The sequence below is a fragment of the Myotis brandtii genome, unplaced genomic scaffold (assembly GCF_000412655.1).
Source record: "Myotis brandtii unplaced genomic scaffold, ASM41265v1 scaffold18, whole genome shotgun sequence".
NCBI lineage: Eukaryota > Metazoa > Chordata > Mammalia > Chiroptera > Vespertilionidae > Myotis > Myotis brandtii.
The window spans coordinates 7323632-7333475 of NW_005356674.1; the positions used below are offsets into that span (position 1 = coordinate 7323632).

Sequence of the window (9844 nt, forward strand, 5' to 3'; positions counted from 1 at the left end):
TGGTGGGGGGGGGCAGTTAAGGGCAACCAGGCTGGGAGAGGGGCCAGTTGGAGGCAACCAGGCTGTCAGGGGTGGCAGTAAGGGGTAACCAGGCTGGTGGGGGGTGGGGGCAATTAGGAACGACCAGGCCGGCAGGGAGGGGGCAGTTAGGGTTGACCAGGCCAGCAGGGGGGGCAGTTAGGGGCGATCAGGCTGGCAGGCAGGTGAGCAATTAGGAGCCAGCAGTCCAGGATTGTGAGAGGGATGTCCGACTGTCGGACATCCCCCAAGGGGTCCTGGACTGGAGAGGGTGCAGGCTGGGCTGAGGGGACCCCCCCAGGCATAAATTCCATGCACTGGGCCTCTAGTCTATATATTAAAAAGGCTAATATGCAAAGTATCCCCTCAGGAGTTCAACTGGGAGACTGGGAGTTCAATCGCTCGCTATGACATGTGCTGACCACCAGGGGGTGGCGCAGAATGAAGGAAGGCCCCAGCAGGCAGCTGGAAGGTCCTGATGTCCAGCCAGGCCTAGGGACCCTACCCATGCACAAACTTCGTGCACCAGGCCTCTAGTCAACAATAATAGGATAAACCAACATCAAGTACCTCCTGATGTTATTACACATGAGAAAACTCAACATCACTTACTTACTAGTATATGGTAGCCCTCCTCAAGATCCATGACCTAAATCTAATAATGAGGAAACCATCATATAAATGAAAACTTGGGGACAGTCTTAAAAAGCAACTGGCATGTGCCTCTCAAAAATAGTATTATTATGAAAGACAAAGAAGAGCTGAAGAACAAACTGAGATGAAAACAGTCTAAAGAGATACTAAAGCTGCCCTGGCTGGTGTTGGTCAATGGTTAGAGCATAGGACCAAATCTCAGGTTCAATTTCTGATCAAGGGCACATACCTGGGTTTTTGATTCACTCCGTGGCCCGGGTCTGGGCATGTGCAATAGGCAACCAGTTGATGTGGTTCTCTCACCTCTCTCTTTCTCTCTCTCTCTTTCTCTCTCTCTCTCTCTCTCTCTCTCTCTCTCTCTCACTCCTTCCCTCCCTCCCTCCATCCCATCCCCTTTTTCCCTTCCACTATCTCTGAAAAAGCAATGGAAAAAATATTCCCAGGTGAGAATTAACTAAAAAAATCAATTTAATTTAAAATTTTTAAAAAAGAGATATGACAGCTAAAGGCAATATATGATCTTAGATTGCAAAAAAAATTGCTATAAAGGACATTGAGACAATAGGTAAACTTTTAATGTGGACTGAATATTACATAATAATTCCATTTCAATGTCAAATTTCCTGATTTTGATCATTGTGTTGTAGTCATATAAGAGAATGCCCTGTTATTAAGAAATACATACAATATATTATGGAGCAAAGGGTCTTAAGATCAGGAATTTACTCTCAAATATTCAGTAGATTATAATAATTCGGGGGGGGGCATTTGATATTCGTGCAAATCTTTCATTGATTTGCCACTACCCCAGCATTTCATGAGTTGGGTCTTGCGAGGGAAATGGGAATAACTCCCCTGTCTTTCTGCAGTGTTTCATTCAGGAAGGATGCCTACCATCCAAAGGCCCTGGGTAGGTCAGGGCACTCTGCCACTCCTTACTTCCTATCACCAGGAAACATAGAAAGAACAGTGAATAAGGGCAAGAATGGCCCTCTGCAAGTATCTAGTCCAGTGTCACATACATGAATCTTATTTCTTTAAGAAAAAGGTTGCTCCAGACACTGGCTGCTAGAAATAACAGACTAAAGAAATAGTTCTTTATCTAAGACAGCGGTTCTCAACCTGTGGGTCACGACCCCTTTGGCAATCGAACGACCCTTTCACAGGGGTCGCCTCAGACCATCCTGCATATCAGATATTTACATTACGATTTATAACAGTAGCAATATTACAGTTATGAAGTAGCAACAAATATAATTTTATGGTTGGGTCAAAACATGAGGAACTGTATTTAAAGGGCCAGAAGGTTGAGAACCACTGAAAGAGGACTTGAAACTCTACTAGAGAGACAGAGATGGATAAGTTGCAACATTGTGAAGTGAGCAAAATACTGCAGAAATCTATACAAAGTGCTGAGGAAAACAGTGGGGGAGCACCTCCCTTCAGTTGGGTGAAGGCTTCGGAGCAAATGTCACTAGAATTGAGACTTAAAGGATGAGTAGAAAATAGCAAGTGAACAAGCATATGCAAAAACACAGGACACGTTTTAGACACCCAAATGGAGCTCATCCAAGGTCTAGGGCAGCGGTTCTCAACCTGTGGGTCGCGACCATCAGAAAACACATACAGCATATCAGATATTTCCATTACAATTCATAACAGTAGCAAAATTACAGTTATGAAGTAGCAACGAAAATAATTTTACGGTTGGGGGTCACCACAACATGAGGAACTGTATTAAAGGGTCGCGGCATTAGGAAGGTTGAGAACCACTGGGGGAGTTAAGGTTATGGAGTGCTGGGACTTGGGTAAGCCTTTCTGGAGCAAATGCGCTATACAAGCTCTTAAGACATGATAAGTTTTATGGAGACCTTTGGTTTTTCTGAAATGAGAACGTGGGACAGAAGAGGGGACCTGGGCAAAGTTTCTCAATCTTCAACCATAAACCACCTTAACTCTATTTAATTAAATTAGCAGTGCTTTATATACCAGTCTCCTTCAGCATTTCTATTCTTTCTCTGAGGACCCCTTAACCATAAAAGTAAAGATTCCATCTCTCATGTTCTATGACGGTGGTTCTCAAGCTTGAGCATTGCATCAGAATCACCTAGAGCCGTGGTCAGCAAACCGCGGCTCGCGAGCCACATGCGGCTCTTTGGCCCCTTGAGTGTGACCACGAAGTTTCAATTGCACTGTATGTGCATGCCCGCACGTGGTATTTTGTGGAAGAGCCACACTCAAGGGGCCGCAGTTTGCCGACCACTGACCTAGAGGACCAGTTAAAAACCATCTTCCTGGACCCCAACTCCAGAGTTCCTGTACAGTAGGTCTGGGGTGGAGCATGAGAATCTGCATGCTGAACTGGTCCCAGGGACCACACTTTGAAAACCATTCTTCCATGCATTTAGCATGCAATGGTTTCTGCCCAGGCAGATGTCTGCTCCACTGATCTTCAACAGCAACTTTACTTCTTTCATCTGTTATTAGCTCCACATGGAGAAAATCAAGTGTCTATTATTAAGTAGGTGGAGAAAGGGAAGAGAGGATCAATTCAAAAACCTTTTTTTATGATTAAATGACTGAGAGATAAGCAGAAGTTGCAATATATTTGGATGAAAGGCCCAATGCAAATATGCAAAATTAATTTAACACATTTTTTATTTAATTTCTAATTATACTTTACTTTGAAATCTGAAGCTATGTTCTCTATCTATCTATCTCGTATTTTAAGCACCATAGACTTGGCTTTCCTACAAGACAGACTTACAGCGTACCACATCTGGGCAACAGGAAACTCCAGGAGGCAAACAATTGGGGGACATAAACAGAATTTTTTTTTGTATACAACACGTTAAAAACCACACAGCATGTCTGACAGTTAAAACAAACTAAAGGTTAGCCTTAACCTTTTGCATAAATATTAACATTTGCTTTCTGTGCCCATTCACAAATCTTATGACTGCTTGGATCATATATATACAACTTTTTGCAAAATATTTGAGGGAGGCTGTGTCAAACATTTCAATGACAATTAATGTGTCATTAGGCTCCAAAAGAAAAGTATAACAAGATGCAGAGTCTTGGAGCATTCCTCCAGGGAGGGGTAAAGATGACAATGCCACAGTTCAGCAAAGCAGTGAGTGGGTGCTGACGGCATGATACTCCCATCAGCTATGGTAATTACAAGATCCGCACACAGTTAATTTGTGAGGTGCTTAAAATTTTGAAACTAAACAAAACCTCAGCTGTTGGGCATTTTTTTAAACTATCCTAGGCCCTCTTCATGTCCTGATTCATCTAGTTTCCTGTAACTCCTGGTTCATACATCAGTGATATCATTTGCCATATTGCGTTGTCATTGCCTGCCTAATTGTTTATCTCCCTCACTGGGCTGTGAACACATAGAAGGTGGAGACTTGGTCTGAGAAATCATTGTAGTGCTGGCTACATTGGAGCCAACTAATGAACATTTTCTTTTTTGAACATTATATACATGGGTGAGCAAACGGCTGAATGATTTAATCCAATAAAAAATATTTACTCAGACTCAACTTATGTGTGGCTTATAAACTCCACCACCCCAGCATTTCATGAGTTGGGTCTTGCCAGGGGATTGGGAATAACTACCCTGTCTTTCTGAGAGATTTCATTGGGGAAGGATGCCTACCATCCACTAACAGATCAGTGCCTCTCTCCAAAGGCCATGGGTAGGTCAGGGCATTCTGTCACTCCTTACTTCCTGCCACCAGGAAACATAGAAGGAGCAGGTCTCGATAGTGAATAAGGGCAAGATGGCCCTCTGCATGATCTAATCTGGTGTCACACACATGGTCCTTTATTTCTATGTCCTTTAAGAAGAAGGTTGCCCCAGACACTGGAGAGAGTGTAGTGTGGAACAGTAAAATTTGCACAGAAGCTGACTGTGAATTTTCTGGTTCAAGTGTCGCCCCTGCCACATCCTTATTATGTGACTTCTTGGAAGTCTCTTAAACTCTCTAAGCCTCAGCTCTGGCAGCATGAAATAGAGGCAGTGACACCTTGCCATCACCGCTTGGCAGGATGGCATGAGCTAATGGGGGAGGAAGGACTTTGTAAAAAGCTACAAAACATGAGAGGTTACCATTACCTCTGTCAAGTGATAATCTATGGAACAAAGTCCCCCAAATTCCATCCTTTCTCATTGACAGAACCAAGCTTCAGCAGTTTTTATTCCAAGAGAAATGCTTTGCTTGAATCAAAGGGCTGAGATGACATTTTTGCTTCCTTATGTCTAGGCTATAACCACGCTGTGATGAAAGTGAGATTTGGGGTGTAACAGAAATTTTATAGCAGTGAGAGAAGACTCCCTAAATCAAAGGACTAGGGTACCTGGTGTGACACCAAGCTGGTGGCAGTGTGGTCACTTGGATGACTCACGCTCTTTGAAGCTAGCTGCCTATGTTCTTTGAGCTGAATCTTTCACTTTAATCTCCAGGACTTCAGCTTAAAATAACAAAGTGCCACTGAACTATTCTCTGTATCATTTTTTTATCTTAAATAGTGAATAAGAAATTTTTTAAAATATATTGAAAAAGTACCCATTAAATGCATCAACTGGCCCTCAGAAAGATAGATATTCCTTTATAGATTGTAAGATACATTGACTAGGCTAACTTTCTGAAGGTTACAAAATTATAAGATAGTGTATTTTTGCCAAGTTCACTTAGACTTTGCAGATTCACCATATGTCACTTATTCCTTCCTTCTATCTAAAAGGATGAACTCCACTCCTTGGCCCCAACACATGTGCACACGTGCACACACACCCACACATACACACAAACCTGGCAGGCTCCTTTCAAAACCCAGCTCAGATGTTACCTCCCTAACCCAAGCCTGATGGCAAATCGCTTCCTGTTCTGTTCTTTCTCTGAACCTTGTGCACTTATTTCAATGAATAACCAGTCTTTGTTAAGACTGTGTCTTCATCCCTTATATATGCTCAGCACCTAGAACAGTTCCCTCCTTTGCTCTTTAAAAAAAAAAAAAACTCCCTCCTTTCATTTCTCTCAATTCATGTCAAGTGCAACCTTTGCATAGCACAACCCAAATCCATGAACTCCTCTCTCACATACACCTCCTACATTTTTAACCTGCCAGGAAAACCTGTTGGCTCTCCATTAAAGCTGTGTATCCAGAAACTGATCCTCTCCCACAACCTGTATTGAGCCACCATCTCCTCTATTGCTTCTAACCTTTCTCCCCTAAGTCTAGTCTCAATATATATTCAGGGAAATCCTTTTAAAACCTAAGTCACCCCTGCTCAGAGCCTTTTAGTGACTCCCTGCTTTGCTCAGAGTAAAAAGACAAAGGAGATTACAAGGCCCTGTGTGATCTGGCCCACAGCTTCTCTCTGACTCATCTCTCACTCGTACTCATTAAACTCTGATCACGTTGGCCTACTGGATGTTCTTCAAATAGCCAGTTACAGTCCCTGTTAGGGTCTTGGCATATGCTGTTTCCTCTGCCTCTAACACTCTTTCCCACATATCCCCATATATGCATGGTTAATTCCCTCACCTCCCTCAAGTCTTTGCTTTAATATCATCTTCACGGTTAATCCACCCTAGCCATTCTACTTAAAATTCTACCCACCCTTGTTCTCCCAGTACACCCAACCCCCCTTACTCTGCTCTGCTTTTCCTCTTTTCTCATAGTTCTTATTGCCTCCTATCATGCTATATAATATTCATCATGGTTTTTATTATCTGTTGTTACAATCCCACCTTTAGCTAGAAGCACTATGAGAAATCTTTTTGTTTCCATGATGTATCCCCAAGGTATGGCACATAGTAGGTGCTCGACAAATATCTGTTGCTTAAATTCATTTGCTCAAAATGACTTCCACCTGGGCCAGTGTGGCTCAGTGGTTAAGAGTGTCAACCTGCACATACCAAAAGGTCATGGGTTCTATTCCCACTCAAGGGCATGTACCTGTGTTGCAGGTTTGATCCCCAGTCCCAGTTGGGGCCATGTGAGAGGCAACCATTTTCTCTCTCTTTCTCTCTCTCTCTCTCTCTCTCTCTCTCTCTCTCTCTGTCTTTCTTCTCTCTCCCTCCCTCCCCCCTCTAAGAATCAATGGGAGGGGGAAGGGGGAATAAATGACTTCCTGTCCTTAAGATAGAATGTTCTATACAAAGATTTAGAGACACTCTTGCAAAGATTGGTGCCCTATGCCATTACTTTTTGGTAAATGAAGGACTCAAAGCCAGTTGGGTTACTTTTACATTTTAATTAGTTATATTTTTATTCATCTGTATTAAAAATATAATCACAGCAACAGTATAAATCTAAACATTTGGCAAGTTTGTAGAATGGGTAAAACCAGATCATGGGCATAGTATTGGAAGGAGGTACTTGGTTTAAGATCTCTGAGAAATCTAAGATGAAGCCCAGCTGTGACTGTAACCCACGCCCAAGGGGGCAGGGGAGAGATAGGATCAGAAGGATGAATCTTCTAAAACTCACTGCCACAAAAATTCACTTAGATAGTGAGCTGCTCAAACATAAGACACAAGATTAGAGTGGAATGTTTGAGCCAAACAATTTTCTGTATGATCTTTTTTAAAGGAGTTATCATGTTTTCAGATTCAGAATATTTCAGGCCAAAACATCAGGGAGAAAACATCTATCATTTCACTTCCTAGTGACTCTGTAGCACATCATATTTTTTGTTTCTGCAAAAATATAGACATGGCTTTAGTACTCTTATTCAGGGTCAAGATAAACACATCCTTTGACCTTTCAAAGCCCATTCCTATGAGTCAGAAACTACCAGACAGAACTGTGTGATGGCAGACCACTTTCAAAAGCCTGTGGGTTACCCACTCAAGGACTAAAATTTTAAAAGTCTCTATTTGGTATTCCCTGAGCCCATTTCTTTGTTTCTGAAGATCAATACAAAAAAGACAAAACGGTGATAGATTTTTCTCCTATAGATCCTGTGGAATAATTTTCAGCCAAAATTTTTTCCCTTTCACCCCACAGACGTCATCCTTAATAGTCATCACCATCCCGATGTTTGTTCAGTGAATTTAAGAGTAGAAATATCAGCCCCAGTTATTCAGAAATTACGTTCAAAAATCTAAAACTGATCAATTTCGTCTTAACTTTTCTTGCAGATCTTTACAAAATAATCATTTCCTTGAGTCTAGCAAATTACGTGCATGCTGAAGTATTTAGGGAGAAGGGTACTGATGTATACAATTTACTTTAAAATGCATAAAATAATAAGATGGATTAAAGTGAATAGAGGGGTAGATATGTGAAAACAATTATATTAAAATGTTAACGGTGCATCTAAGTATTGAGTGTTCTCTGAATTCTTTAAATTTTGTTGTATGTTTGAAATTTTTCATCAAAAATGGAAATAATCATTTAACTTAATTATTAAAATTATGTCTGGTTGTCAAATGGAAAGGAAAATAATGGTAGTCAAATTGTATGAATCCTGGCAAACTAAAGGGATGAAAACTTTTATTTCTAACTCATAATTGCCCCTATTGGCCCTGAGAATGCTGTAAGAGGGACAGTCATTTTTAGCTAAGTTTTATCTCTCTACTAAGTCTGTCCACTCATTAAATCTCTAGTGCAGTGGTTCTCAACCTGTGGGTCGCGACCCCTTTGAGGGTCGAACGACCCTTTCACAGGGGTCGCCTAAGACCATCAGAAAACATATATATAATTACATATTGTTTTTGTGATTAATCACTATGCTTTAATTATGTTCAATTTGTAACAATGAAATTGGGGGTCACCACAACATGAGGAACTGTATTAAAGGGTCGCGGCATTAGGAAGGTTGAGAACCACTGCTTTAGAAAAAGAATTGTTTAATTGGGTCCAAAGTAATAGCTTTAATTAGTTCAATTTGTAACAATGAAATTGGGGGTCACCACAACATGAGGAACTGTATTAAAGGGTCATGGCATTAGGAAGGTTGAGAACCACTGCTCTAGTGTTTTCTTCTTCCTTAGGCCTTCCATTCTAACACTAATCTTCATTCTTAAAGTCTCCCAACGATTTGCATCAGTGAAATAATTCATGCGACATGTGTGAGTCCCCTAAGTCAGTTTCCCCTTTCCACACAGAAGATAAATTCTGGAAGCAATCTCATGATATCTTACATCTTCCTGCTCAATAAAAGTCCAGAGAATTGCAGGTCTCTTTTTGTCATAGTTTTAGAGCTTCCTCTTCCTCTGTATATCTAACATATTCTTTGGGTTTGCTTGTTTTCTCTGCGTCTTTCTCCCTGTCTCAACGGTTCTCCATCTCTTTGCTATTCAACGTCTTTCTTTCGGTCTTTATCTCTTTCTCCTCTATCTGTCTATATGTCTCTGTCTCTATCTCTGCCTAGAAATGAAAAAGAACAGTGTATTTGCAAAAATAAATGGAAACAAACTAGAGTTCCCAAATAAAAACTATCCCTGGGTAAAGGCATTTCTTCCTACCTGGAAAAGCCTTGCAAGCTGGTCCTTTCAATTTCTCCTTCTTGTCTTCATCCCTTAAGAAGCTATTCCAGCCTAGAGTACAGGAAGGCTCAAGGATACACATCAGCTTTTCCAGTGTTTAATACTCTCCCAGGGGGAAGTGGGAGGGGGGGGGCAGAGGGGAGGAGCAAGGACTGTGTTTATGGTGAGTAACACATTGCTTGTGCTTAGGCATGCTTTGTTGCCATTAAATAAAAATGGTCCTTCACTCTGTGAACACTGACCTTGAAAATGAACTAAAAAACTTACCAGGGAGAGCATTCTCAAAATAATAATAATAATAATTTAAACTAGCCTTTTTCAAATTTAATTAAGATTTCCTAGAATTAAAGTTGACCCTAACTATCCCTATTTTAATAATTTATTCTCCACCTAACATCTCTAGACTATAAGCTCATTGAGAGCAGGGACTGGATACCATTCAGCTTAGAGTCACTCATATCTCCTGGGTATCCCCTTGCACATATTAGGTCTCAAAACATCATGTATAATGGATGTTTGGATGGATGTGTAGAGGGACGGATGGAGGGAGGGGTAAATTAATACACTGAACAATGGCAGACACTCCTTGCACTGATAACCTTTACCAGGCAGAGTAAAGCTCAAGTGTCTGTATTCTCCTTGGATGCTCTAAACTAGCTCAC

At 41.2% G+C, this 9844-nt stretch overlaps 1 protein-coding gene across 1 annotated transcript in view; it reads right to left on the minus strand.

The window, feature by feature from the left end:
- The window catches only part of LOC102256069 (collagen alpha-4(VI) chain), a 102879-nt gene extending 93623 nt beyond the window's left edge, over positions 1 to 9256 (minus strand). The window contains exon 1 of the mRNA XM_005863599.2: positions 9162 to 9256. The gene's annotated coding sequence lies outside the window, so the exon portion shown is untranslated. The remainder of the gene's footprint in view (positions 1 to 9161) is intronic.
- Positions 9257 to 9844: the final 588 nt, after the last annotated feature.